A 12,189-nucleotide genomic window follows, 5' to 3' on the forward strand; every position below is an offset into this window, starting at 1 on the left:
AGCTATTATGCTTTTACCTGGTTATGATGCCCCAACCAATGAAGTTTCCCGATTTGTGATGTTTGAAAAGAGACTGTCCAATGTCTACGAGGAATAGCCTACCGCTGGCAGTCGCATAACACGATCTAAAATCACATCATCACAACTCGACGACCAAAACGACCATGTTCGACGACATTCTTGGGTGCGCTAAGTGTTTCCACAGCTCGCCATATGAGGGTTAGTCGAGCGTTGCCGAACATGATCGTTTTGGAGCGAGGAGGCATAACTGCATGGAAGTGCTCAACCACAAAACTTTGAGCATGGTACTCTCACTGGTAGTTACTGGAGCAAACTGCAAGCAGTGGAAATGAAATTTCTCAGAGCAGTTAAGGGAAAAACATGAATGTAGATATTAGAAAGAACCTTTAACAAGAGGTACTGACGGAAGTAAAGCTGTGAGGACGGGGCGTGAGTCGTGCTTGGGTAGCTCAGGTAGTAGAGCATTTGCCCACGAAAAGCAAAGGTCCCGAGTTAGTCTCGGCCCGCCACGCAGTTTTAATCTGCCAGGAAGGTTCAAGTATGAGAGAAGAAATCGAAAAAAAAGAGGCTAAGATGGTATGGGCATGTTGAGAGGATGCGTGGGCAGAGACTTCCCAAAAGCATGGAAGAACTAAAGATGAATGGAAAAAGACCAAGAGGGTGCCCAAGAACACGGTGGAAAACGGGAGTGAGAATATATGTGAAAAGGAGAGGTGTAACGTGGCAGCAAGTGGAGGAAGGAAAGTGGTGGGAGGACGGAGCCAAGTGGAGAGGACGCGTCAGCACCCAAAACCGGCAGTAGCTGGAGCGGGATTCGGATACAACAACGCTTACTGTTATTGGGACTACTCGTTTCCACCATGCGTATTTTCAGATGTGTATTCGGAACTGAATTAATTTTTATGGATGACAATGCATGACGCATCGAACAACAAAGGTAGAGGAGTGCTTGGGAAGTGAGGATATAAGGCGAATGGAGTCACTTGCCAATTCATTGGACTTAAGACACATCGAGCACATGTCGTATGCACTGGGGGGGGGGGGGGAGGGAGGACGTACTGCAGCACTCCCAGATGAACCAACGACCATCTAGCCGTTGTCAACGACGCTGGTGGAAGAATGAAACACCCCACCACGACAACTCCTTACCAACTTTGTGGTCAGCATGGGGGCACGTTACGGAGTATGCACGGACGTCCGTAGTTATCACACATCCTATTAAGAACCATGCTCTGCCTTTTGTAATGTACAGCGAAGTGTCACTTGTTTCGTCTCCTAGCGTATTTCTTTCAGTTACCTTCTGTACTGTACTGTATGGTACTGTATGGTACAGTACTGTATGGTACAGTACTGTATGGTACAGTACTGTATGGTACAGTACTGTATGGTACAGTACTGTATGGTACAGTACTGTACTGTACGGTATGATACTGTACAGTATGGAACGGGACGGTATGGTACGGTACTGTATGGTACTGTATGGTACTGTACGGTACTATAGCATTTCTTTCTATGTATGGTTCAAGTTTCATCAAGCTATATTACTTGGCACTAACACGTCATGCAAAAGTTGCTTGCGTCCTTAACTTCTGCACACCTCTGTAGCTGAGCACCCAGACTGTTCCTTCACTGTGCAAACTTTCAGTCTGGAGCTGGGAGATCCTTGTCCCGTGTGATCATTCATTCGTAAAATGGCTTTTACAAGGACTGACATCTGAAATTATTCGCCAATAACGCTTTCTCTTCTACTTGATTTTAACGCAAAATGGAAAGATTGGCACAGTGGGAAAACCATAGAATGCTGCAGCCCCTATTAATAGCCTAGCTCTCAAATTATTATATTAATATTAGATTCTGGGTCGGCCTCTTTTGCGGCCCGGATGTTAAATGATAGTCGAGGGCTATTTTTGTTTTTCGACCTCCAATAATTTGCAACATATAGGTACACTTTCCAGATACTTCTCTACATAGTCGCCGCTCAAACATAGACATTTGTCCTTTCCAATGATTGTAAAACGTAAACTTTCCGGCCCCCAAATGTCACAATTAATCAAATGTCCCCGGCGATTATGCCGTGGTCCAGTGGATATCACGTTAAAACCCAATGCTTCGTCCCCATATGCGGACGAGACAGCAGCGAGACAGCGTGTTAATCGGAAACTCAAAGAAGCTACGATCCCCCATTAAAATGTCCTTCGCAGATGGGAACGAAATCTTGGTTTTAAGGTGAAATCATGGTACAGCATAATCACTTGAATAGTGTTTGTTTGACCAAAGATAGAGATTTCACAAATAAAAGACAAAGAGACTCTCTGCAGCCTTCAGCCGATTCCTTTGGAGGGTATCACCCCGACTTTGCCTTCCCTTGAGACCCACCGCTATTGTCGATAGCTGAGAGCGCTGTCGCGGCCTGTTTTTGGGGAGGCGGTGGCGTGACGGGCTCTGAGACGTATGGTTCCCCGGGGCCAGCCGGCGGTTTCCAGCCTGACTCAGACCCTGGTCCCAGCGAGCAAATCGCCGACACTGTCTGACGTACTGGGAATTCCCGCTCCCAACAGCGGCTTCTGAGCGCTGGGCATACAAAGCAAACTGCTTGCTGTGAGGCTTCGAGGTAAGTTTCTTGCTTAGTATTCAGCTGGCATTAATAAAATCAATTTAGCTCCTCTTCAGTAGCTTTTACAAACCTATCTCAACGAAGTTTTTTTATACGATATAACGTGGAAACGGAACCTAAAACGGTTCGAAATTATACGTTATGTTGCTGTACATATTATGGTTCAGTTTATTATGTGATGAAGTTTATTTCATATTTGTGATTCAAAAGGGACAAAAATTTACTGCTCAAGTTTGTCTGTCGTGACAACCGAAAATTCGTTCCCAGCCGAGATTAAAATATGTAAAACGCCTCCAGACTGACTGCAAATTCTAATATCACTGAAGACCCGTGATATCAAAAACATCAACAAATTATTGTCCCATAGGGCGCATATTGTGTCCAAAAGTGCAGACAGATGTTCTCTCAACGGGCGTGTAGTGGGGAATGGTCAATGATATCGAATGTTTCACTCGGTCGAGGTTTCTTGTGTGGATAGAATAATTTTTTAAGATGACTGTCCGTGATACGTACAAGCAGTATTGAATCGTATACTCACAAAAATGTTCAATTGTTATGACAATATCGCGGTAACTGTCTTTCTTTGTTTCAGTGTTTTCATCGACGTACGGGGTTTAACCGAACGATACAAACAGACGTGGAGGCGCTGTTGAGGACTAAATTGAGGATAGAATCGTCAAAGAATGATAATACAGTGTGCTGAAGTTGTGGAAGTGTGACATGATCAAGCGTAATGCACATTATGAACTTCGGTACCGATAGGAATTTGTAACGCAGCAACTTCATATAAACTAATGTATACCAAACTGTAGTTCATGCAGAGCTGCTTTCATTTTGCATGATCAGAATAATTTTGAAGTTATTTAACACGAAAATATATCTATCACTACTTTCCACTTAATTTTCCTAATTTTATATAAATGACGTGTATTAATTATTCCAAACCATCTCTTTACCAGCGATGTACACGATTTAAGCTCTTTGGCCTAAAAAAGCAATCGTTGATCTCTCTCTCGCACTTGGAGAGAGTTGTTAGAGAAAAGTGTCTTGAGAAGTTACTTTAAGAGGTCGGAACTTGTTTTTGTATAGACATAAGGAACAATTTGAGTTTTTTAGTTCATATGAGCAGGTAAATGTCATACTAATATGGAAGTTGTGAATTATTTTGTGAAGCAGCCGTTTGAGAATTCTAAAATACAAACGCGCAAAGGAGCCAACTATTATTGTATCACGGGTGCAGTGGCCCAACGAACAAATGAATCCTCGAAAATTACATATTTCTTCGCCCAGGAAAAGAACATCAAGAGCATCATACTCATGAGAAAACGACAACGAAGCCAGCATAAAAAAGCTAAGCACAAAATTCACAATTTATCGAAACGGGCTTGCTTTCAGTTTCATTCAAAACTGACAAACATCAGTGCAGTGGAAAAATCGTCACATATATTCATTACTGAAAGAGCATAATGCAGCGGCTGGTCGTTAGTCGTTGGTTTGTAAAGAAAAAAAGTGGTAGCGTCTTTGATTAGTAATCAGAACGTAATCGGTTCCAGGGCCGAAACTTGGCACCGCTTAAATATTTGATTAATAATCAACATTGGCAGCCGAAGACATCCGGACTTCCGGCATAAGTAGTCATCCTCATCCTACGAACGGCCTTGTGAAAGAAGGTGAAGGAGCAGACTGAGGTTCAGAGGACCCTCGTGATCTTTGGGTGACAAACTGCCCCTGAAGGCGGAAGAACTGCAATGACCAACTGCATGAGTATTGCAGAAGCAATGGAAAACACTAAATTAAAGACACGTAACGTGTATTCACAAGACATGTGGCCAGTAATTGAAAAACTGCCATGATGATCTTTCCATTGGCAAAAGATTCTGGAATAGTTCCCCGTTCGGATCTCTGGGCGAGGACTGCAAAGGGGGAGGTGAGCATCAGAAGAAGAATGAATAACCAAAAGTTTGGGTGTGGAATGTCAGAAGCCTGAATGTGGTAGAGAAGCTAGAAAACTTGAAAAGGGAAATGCAAAGGCTCTATCTAGGTAGAGTATGGGCCAGTGAAGAGAAAAGGAAAGAAGACAAAGATTTCTGATCAGATGAGTATAGGGTAATATCAACAGCAGCAGAAAAGAGTATAACGGGAGTAAAATCTGTTATGAATAGAAAGGTAGGACAGAAAATGTGTTACTGTGAACACTTCAGTGATAGGATTGTTCTTATCAGAATCGAGAGCAAAAAAGCACCGACAACGATAGTTCAGATGTACATGCCGATGTTGCAAACTGAAGGCGAAGGGATAGGAAAAGTATATGAAAGGGAGATGAAAAACTAAGTCATGGGGGACTAGAATGCAGTTGTAGGGGAAGGAGTAGCAGAAAAGTTTCCTGGAGAATATGGGCTTGGGACAAGGAATGAGAGAGGAGAAAGGCTAATTGAGTTCTGTAATAAATTTCAGCTAATAATAGCTAATATTCTGTTCAAGAACCACAAATGGTGGTGGTATACTTGGAAAAGGCTGAGTGATAAGGGAAGATTTCAGTTAGGTTACATCATGGTCAGACAGAGATTTTGAAATCAGATACTGGATTGTGAGGTGTACCCAAGAGCAGATATAGACTCAGATCACAATCTAGTAGTGAAAGAACAAGCTGGAGTTTAAGAGTTTATTCAGGAAAAATCAATACGCAAAGAAGTGGGATACGGAAGTGCTAAGGACTGACGAGATACGCTTGAAGTTCTCTAAGGCTGTAGATACAGCAATAAGGAATAGTCCAATAGGCAGCACAGTTGAACTGGAATGGACTTTTCTAAAAAGGCAATCACAGAAGTAGAAAGAAAATCGTTGGTGCAAAGAAGATAACTGCGAAGAAACCACGGGTAATGGAAGAAATACTCCACTTGATCAATGTAAGAAGGAAGAACAAAAGTGTTCAGGGAAATTCAGGAATACAGAAATACAAGTCACTGAGGAATGAAATAAATAGGAAATGCATTAAAGCTAAGACGAAATGGCTGCATGAAAAATATGAATAAATCGTCAAAGAAAAGATTTTCGGAAAGACTGACTCAGCCTATAGGAAAGTTAAAATTACCTTCGGTGAAATTAAAAGCAAGGGTGGAAACATTAAGAGCGCAACGGGAATTTCACTGTCAAATGCAGTGGAGAGAGCAGATAGGTGGAAAGACTACACCGAAGGTCTCTCTAAGGTGGCAGATTTGTCTGATGTGATCTGGTATTAGAATTAGAATTTAAGAGAACTTTGGAGGGATTAAGGTCAGGTAAAGCACAGGGGGTATAGATAACATTCCATCAGAATTTCTAAAAAAAAAAAAAAAACATTGGGGAACGTGGCAACAAAACGACTACTCACGTTGTTGTGTAGAAGGTATGAGTCTGGAGACGTACCATCTGGCATTCGGCAAATATCATCCACACAATGTCGAAGACTGCAAGCGCTGATAAGTTTGAGAATTATCGCACTACGAGCCTAACAGCCCATGAATGCAAATTGCTGACAAGAATAATATACAAAAGAATGGAAAAGAAATTGAGGATGTGTTATTGGTTGGCTTTGGGAATGGTAAAGGCAGGAAAGAGGCAAGTCTGCTAATGGAAGCAAGATTAAAGAAAAATCAAGACACATTCACATTATATGTCGACCTCAAAAAAGCGTTCGACAATGTAAAATGGTGCAAGATATTCTAAACTCCTAGAAAAATAGGGGTAAGCTATAGTGAGAGACGGATAATATACAATACGTACAAGATCCATGACGGAATGACAAGACTGGACGACCAAGAACGAAGTGCTCGAATTGAAAATGGCGTAAGACAGGAATGTAGTCTTTCTTCTCTATTGTTCAATCTCTACATCGAAGAACTAATGATGGAAATAAAAGAAAGGTTCGGAGTGGAATTAAAATTCAAGATGAAAGGATGTCAGTGATACGATTGGCAGATGATGTTGCTAGCCTGAGTGAAAATGAAGACGAACTAAATCATCTGCTGAATTCAATGAACAGTCTATTAAGTACAGAATATGGATTGAGTGTGAGTCGAAGAAAGACGGAAGTAGTGAGTAGTACCAGAAATGAGAATAGCGAGAAACTTAACGTCAGTATTGAGGGTCACGAAGTAGATGAAGTTACGGAATTCTGCTACCTAGGTAGCAGAGTAACCACTGACGGACCGAGCATGGAGGACATCAAACGCAAACTAGCACTGGCAAAAAGGGCATTCCTCTCCAAGTGAAGTCTACTAGTATCAAATACAGGCCTTAGTTTGAGGAAGATGGTAGTGAAACACCGACTGTGGGGAAACCGGAACAGATGAGAATCGAAGCTTTTGTGATATGGTGCTACAGCCGATTGTTGAAAATTAGGTGGACTGATAGGGTAAGGAAAGAGGAGGTTCTTGGCAGCGTAGGAGAGGAAAGGAATGAGTGAAAAACAATGACAAGGAGAATGGACAGGATGACAGGATGATAGGACATCTGTTATGACGTGAGGGAATGACTTCCGTGGTACCAGAGAGGGCTGTAGGGGGCAAAAACTGTAGAGGAAGACAGAGATTGTGATACATCCAACAAATAATTGAGGACTTAGGTTGCAAGTGCTACTCTGAGATGAAGAAATTGGCGCAGGATAGGAATTCGTTGTGGGGCCGCATCAAACCAGTCAGAAGACTGATGACGCAAAAAGACGGCGCCGAACGCATCACGCCTGACTTAACGAGACTGTCTACGGTTTGCTAACGTTTTACCGTGTGAACACGAACTCCAACGAATTCTAACGACGCACTCCAGTTGTCCCTGACAGTAGCAACAGTCTTGTACTTTAGTTTTGTAATCTGAAGAGTGTCTAATTCAACCTAAATGGCACGTATCTGTCACATAATGCTTGATGTAGACTGCGTTTTTCGTAAGTTATAAAATGTGATTATTGAGTCTCTGCGACATAAAAGGTTCCACATCAAAAATCATTTCGCTATCAGTCTACACATGGCTGCCATGCAACGGATTCTTCATCCGGCGAAAGAGGGACGAGTTATTGGGTGCTATAATAGGCGGAGACGGGAAACGAGAGAAAATTTGATAGCGCATAGAAGAAGCTTTGACGTTGCCATGTAGCAGATAAACCTCTTGCACAACTTCCCTCGACGATTCGTTTTGGCACCACCCATAATGTCGCCAGGAAATTTTGGTAGTACGCTGCAGTCAAAGTTCGTCCCTTGTGAGCACAATGTATTACCACAACATTGTGGCAGTCAAAAATGCTGAGTATCTATTTGCCCAGTGATGGTTGGGTCTTGGCATGTTTAATTGGTTGTGAACGCACATCTTTCCGCCTATTCGTTTCCTCCTTTGTTGTAGGGTCATAGAGATGCACCCAATATTCGTCCATTCTGATTAGGTGGCTAAAAACTCTGGATTAGCCTGGGACTTCCCACATTTACGCTGTTGTCTCGATTCGGCAGTTATTTTTAATGGGTGTGAGCAGTAGCGAACCACAAACTGATGATGACCTCTTCATATTCTGTTTGTCGCGCAGGACGTCGAAAACTAATCCAAGACTGACGTTCCACTTTTTCGACTATCGCCTGGAGTGTGATACGCCGGTATTCAAGTACCAGGTCTTCCATTTCAAGTGCAATTACCGATCCGAGAGAAAGAGATGGCCTTCAACTTCTCTCTTAGTAATTCTGACGTGTCCGACCACACTAGAAGAGTGTACACCATCTAATCACTACGCTTATGATGGTGCGTTGTTAAAATATACTTTGCCCCATTCAGCATGGATTGTTGCAGCGTTGTTCTTATTCAGGTGCAGAAAACAAATTACACAGAGTACTCCACTTCACCAAGAGATTACATTGTTTTGTTTTGGCCCATCTAGTGACGTGCCTCAGTTAATTGTGTATCAAGACTGTTGACTTATAACTGCAAGTAAACAAAAATGTAATAACTTCACTTGCTTTTTCCGAAGTGAACATTAAAAGTTTATGTTTAATCCTCGTATTTCGACAATTATAAACATTAGAAGAAAAAAAGTAGCATTAATTTTCAAATGACCCACATGTTGTTTCTACTTGTAAATTCAGGCAAATAATTAAAGAGATTCCATGCCAAAAGGAGAGAGTATTATAAAGGACACCATTTAAAACGGCAGTTAATTTCAGTATGCTTGAATCTGTTGTTTAGCTCCTTTATGAAGCTGGTATATTACCCCAACCACCGTTTGCTGATTAATTTGTTAAAGTTTTTCGGTTGTCCCTGTTTTCCCCATGTTAATTTGCAGCCGTGTTGAATGTCTGCTTGTTTATTTAAAGTATAAGGAAGTAAGTAGTGGGCTAATTCTTATAAAATGAGTTTACACTGGGAACACCAGTAGTTTCCATGCCATGCACCTGAGAGTGTACAAACCTCAGCTAAAGAATAGAGGAAACACCTAAGTGCTAGTGCAAATGAAAAGTGACTTTTGCCATGTACCAGGTATACTTCTACGTGGGCGCAAAATCGTCTCACGTTTAGTCAACGACGTAAAAAGGGTAACTAAACGAAGGAAATAAAGTGTGTAATTGGATGACACTCTGTTCAGAAAAACAGGCATCAGTCTAAAGTTCAGATAGCCATCGATACAAGAATGCCTTACTACGAAATCTCTCATATTTTGTGTTCAAGGGAAAATTATGTCGCTTGAAAGTCATAGATAGCCAGTACAATATAGCTGGTGCTTGGTACGAGGATTTGGTATCTTCTCGTCAACCACTGACATTGCCTCCGCTAAGAAGTTATTGCACCACCAGAGCCTCCTCCACGTCCTGCCTAAAGACAGAGACGAGGTCTGTCACATTTCGCGTTTAGCGGATAAACATTTGGCTGACACAGAAGCGGCGGAGGCTGGCGGTGCGCCTGACGGCCGCTCTTCAGCACTTCAAAGCGCGCGCCGAGCCCACGTCAGCGCCAACTGCAAACAGCCGCGGGTCGCGTCGGCAGAACAAGCGGCGGCGTACCGCGGCGCAGCATACCCTGCAGGCGCAGCCACAGCCCGGAGCCGCAAAAGCTGCACCTCGCGGCGGCGAGTTCCATGTTCTCTCTCTCTTACAAAAAGACAGAAACACGTCGTAATCTGGAGCATTAAAGCTTGCACAGAGACGGTAAGAAGGGAGGCTGGAAAGTTTATACTACCATACCAAAAGAGCCCTTTGGAGACTCAAACTGTACCGCCAACCATTAAAGTTGCAACGCCGGCACGGATAGCAGTAAATGAAATTCTGCTTAAAGTACTTGTACAGTACAGCAGGAAATTGCATTATCGAATATGCGATCTAGGCGTACACTGGTTTTGATACGAGGGCGTGCTGAAAAGTAACACCTTCGATTTCTCTCTCTCTCTCTCTCTCTCTCTCTCTCTCTCTCTCTCAATATCGGTTGAAATAATACGTGTCATGCTTGTTACTCGTTCGACCGCTATTTGCGACTTCACTGGTGCCAAGACAGAGCTCATTGGAGGGAAGGGTCAAGGTCTGTTGGTTTTCTCGTGAAAGCTAGTTCTGCCTTGGGACCATTGATGGTTGTGTATTTGTCAGAAAGAGACCAGTTGAGGACGTACAAACCAACCTGTCTGCGTCCTTTTGAGCCAATGAAGCTACACCTGGAGTTACGATCTGGGGTGGGATTTCGCATGACAGCAGGAGCACTCTCGTCGCTATCCTACGTGCCGTGATTGCAGTATTGTACGGGAGTGTGGTTATTCGACCTGTTGCACTGCCATTCAAGAACAGCTTTCCAGGGGGTCCTTTTTCAACAGGATAACATTCACCCACATATCGCTGTTGTAACCTAATGTGCTCTACAGGGTATCGAAAAATTACCGGATTTGTCTCCAATCGAGCACATATGGGACATCATGGGATGACAACTCCAGCGTCATCCACAACAGCATTAACTGTTCCTGTATTGGCCGACCAAGTGCAGCAGGCAAGGAATTCCATCCCACAAACTGACTTTACGCGCCTGTACAACACAATGCATGCATTTTTCCATGCTTGCAATCAATATTCTGACGTTTAAACCCGTTACCTGTTGTCTTGTATCTTGCAATGTTAATCACTTAAAAACATGTTACCTCCACAAATTATCTCCCGATGTTTCATTACTCTAAATTAATTATTTGTCGACTGCGATCTTTTTACCGTCAATCTATATTGAACATTCATTTCGCTGATAAAGTTCAAGAATCTAATTGCTGTTATCGTTTGTAATGTAACTCCAAAGCGGCAAGGCATCCACTTTGTTCCCCTGTAGACTCAAACGCACTACATGCGACTAAAATTTCGTTGATATTGTTCTCCACCCTGAGGTGCCGAAATAATACTAATTTTTGTCACTTTTTGGATATCGAGAGTTTAACGGATTTGTCTCGCAGAAGCATCAGAGAACCACGAGATGCAGCAAAACTAAAAATGATCTAAATCGACTGTGGCTTATTACCTTTCACTCCACGGTATCACTAAGTCTGTTCCAAGGAAACGTCCAATGTAATGGTTACCTAGAATAAACACATAATAGACTGCCAGAAGTTTGTATTCATCAAAATACTTGTACATTTGTCTTTTGAGTGGTTGGGTTGCGATCTGCCACGAATACGTCTTATCTCGGTAGCACACACATCCATTAGTTGCATTTCCTTCCTATTCTTCCAACGAATCACAGTTCACCTTCCATCACATTTTGCTTCTCCTAGATATAAGTATAACACATCACTCCTAAATGTCCTCTAACACTGCTTTTTGATGTTTGCAGTGGTTGATCGTCGATCGAGTAATCGAACAAGAATGAGTCCTTCTTCCTATTTATTATCATTAACACCTTTATTTTTACTTAGGGTCACCTTCCAGTTCTTGCGCTAAGCATTTCGCTACAATTTTCTGGCACTGATATTTCCTCTGGACCACACCCATAAATTTCATCGACGTAGTGATACACTAAGAGATGGTATGTCAGTGTTTAAATGATAGCTACGATATCCAGAGCCACTAATGGTAAGCCAATAATTGGAAGCCTCTAGCTGTAAATCGCTATGCAAAATGGAGTGAAACCGTAACGCTTTCATTGGATATGCGGTAGTAGATTAACATTTCACAGAACGTAGCGGAAGGTACTTGTGTCTGTATGTGGCGCTGGAAAGTTGCTGGGTGAATATTTGCCTTAGTGTCTAGTAACGACAATAAAATTTCATTCAAGTGGTAGGATAAACTGGATATGATTTTACTAATTTTACAGGGGCCATCATTTCCTGTCGGTGACAAAACGAACGTTGGTATTTATGACAACATTTTAGATAACATCAAAGCCGTCAATCCATGGCAACAATTTGAGGAAGGCATTTTCTGTGTTAGCTTAATAACTCTCTTGACTGCAAATGCGATACCATAACAAAATGGTTCGAAAAAACAAATCGTGGTGATCTGTTGCAGTACCCTGCTAAAAGCCTTTAGAAAAAAAGAATACTTCCATGATGTTCTAAAGTATAAGCCTACGTGACTGTTACTTTC

Source organism: Schistocerca cancellata, chromosome 1 (assembly GCF_023864275.1).
Source record: "Schistocerca cancellata isolate TAMUIC-IGC-003103 chromosome 1, iqSchCanc2.1, whole genome shotgun sequence".
Classification (NCBI taxonomy): Eukaryota; Metazoa; Arthropoda; class Insecta; order Orthoptera; family Acrididae; genus Schistocerca; species Schistocerca cancellata.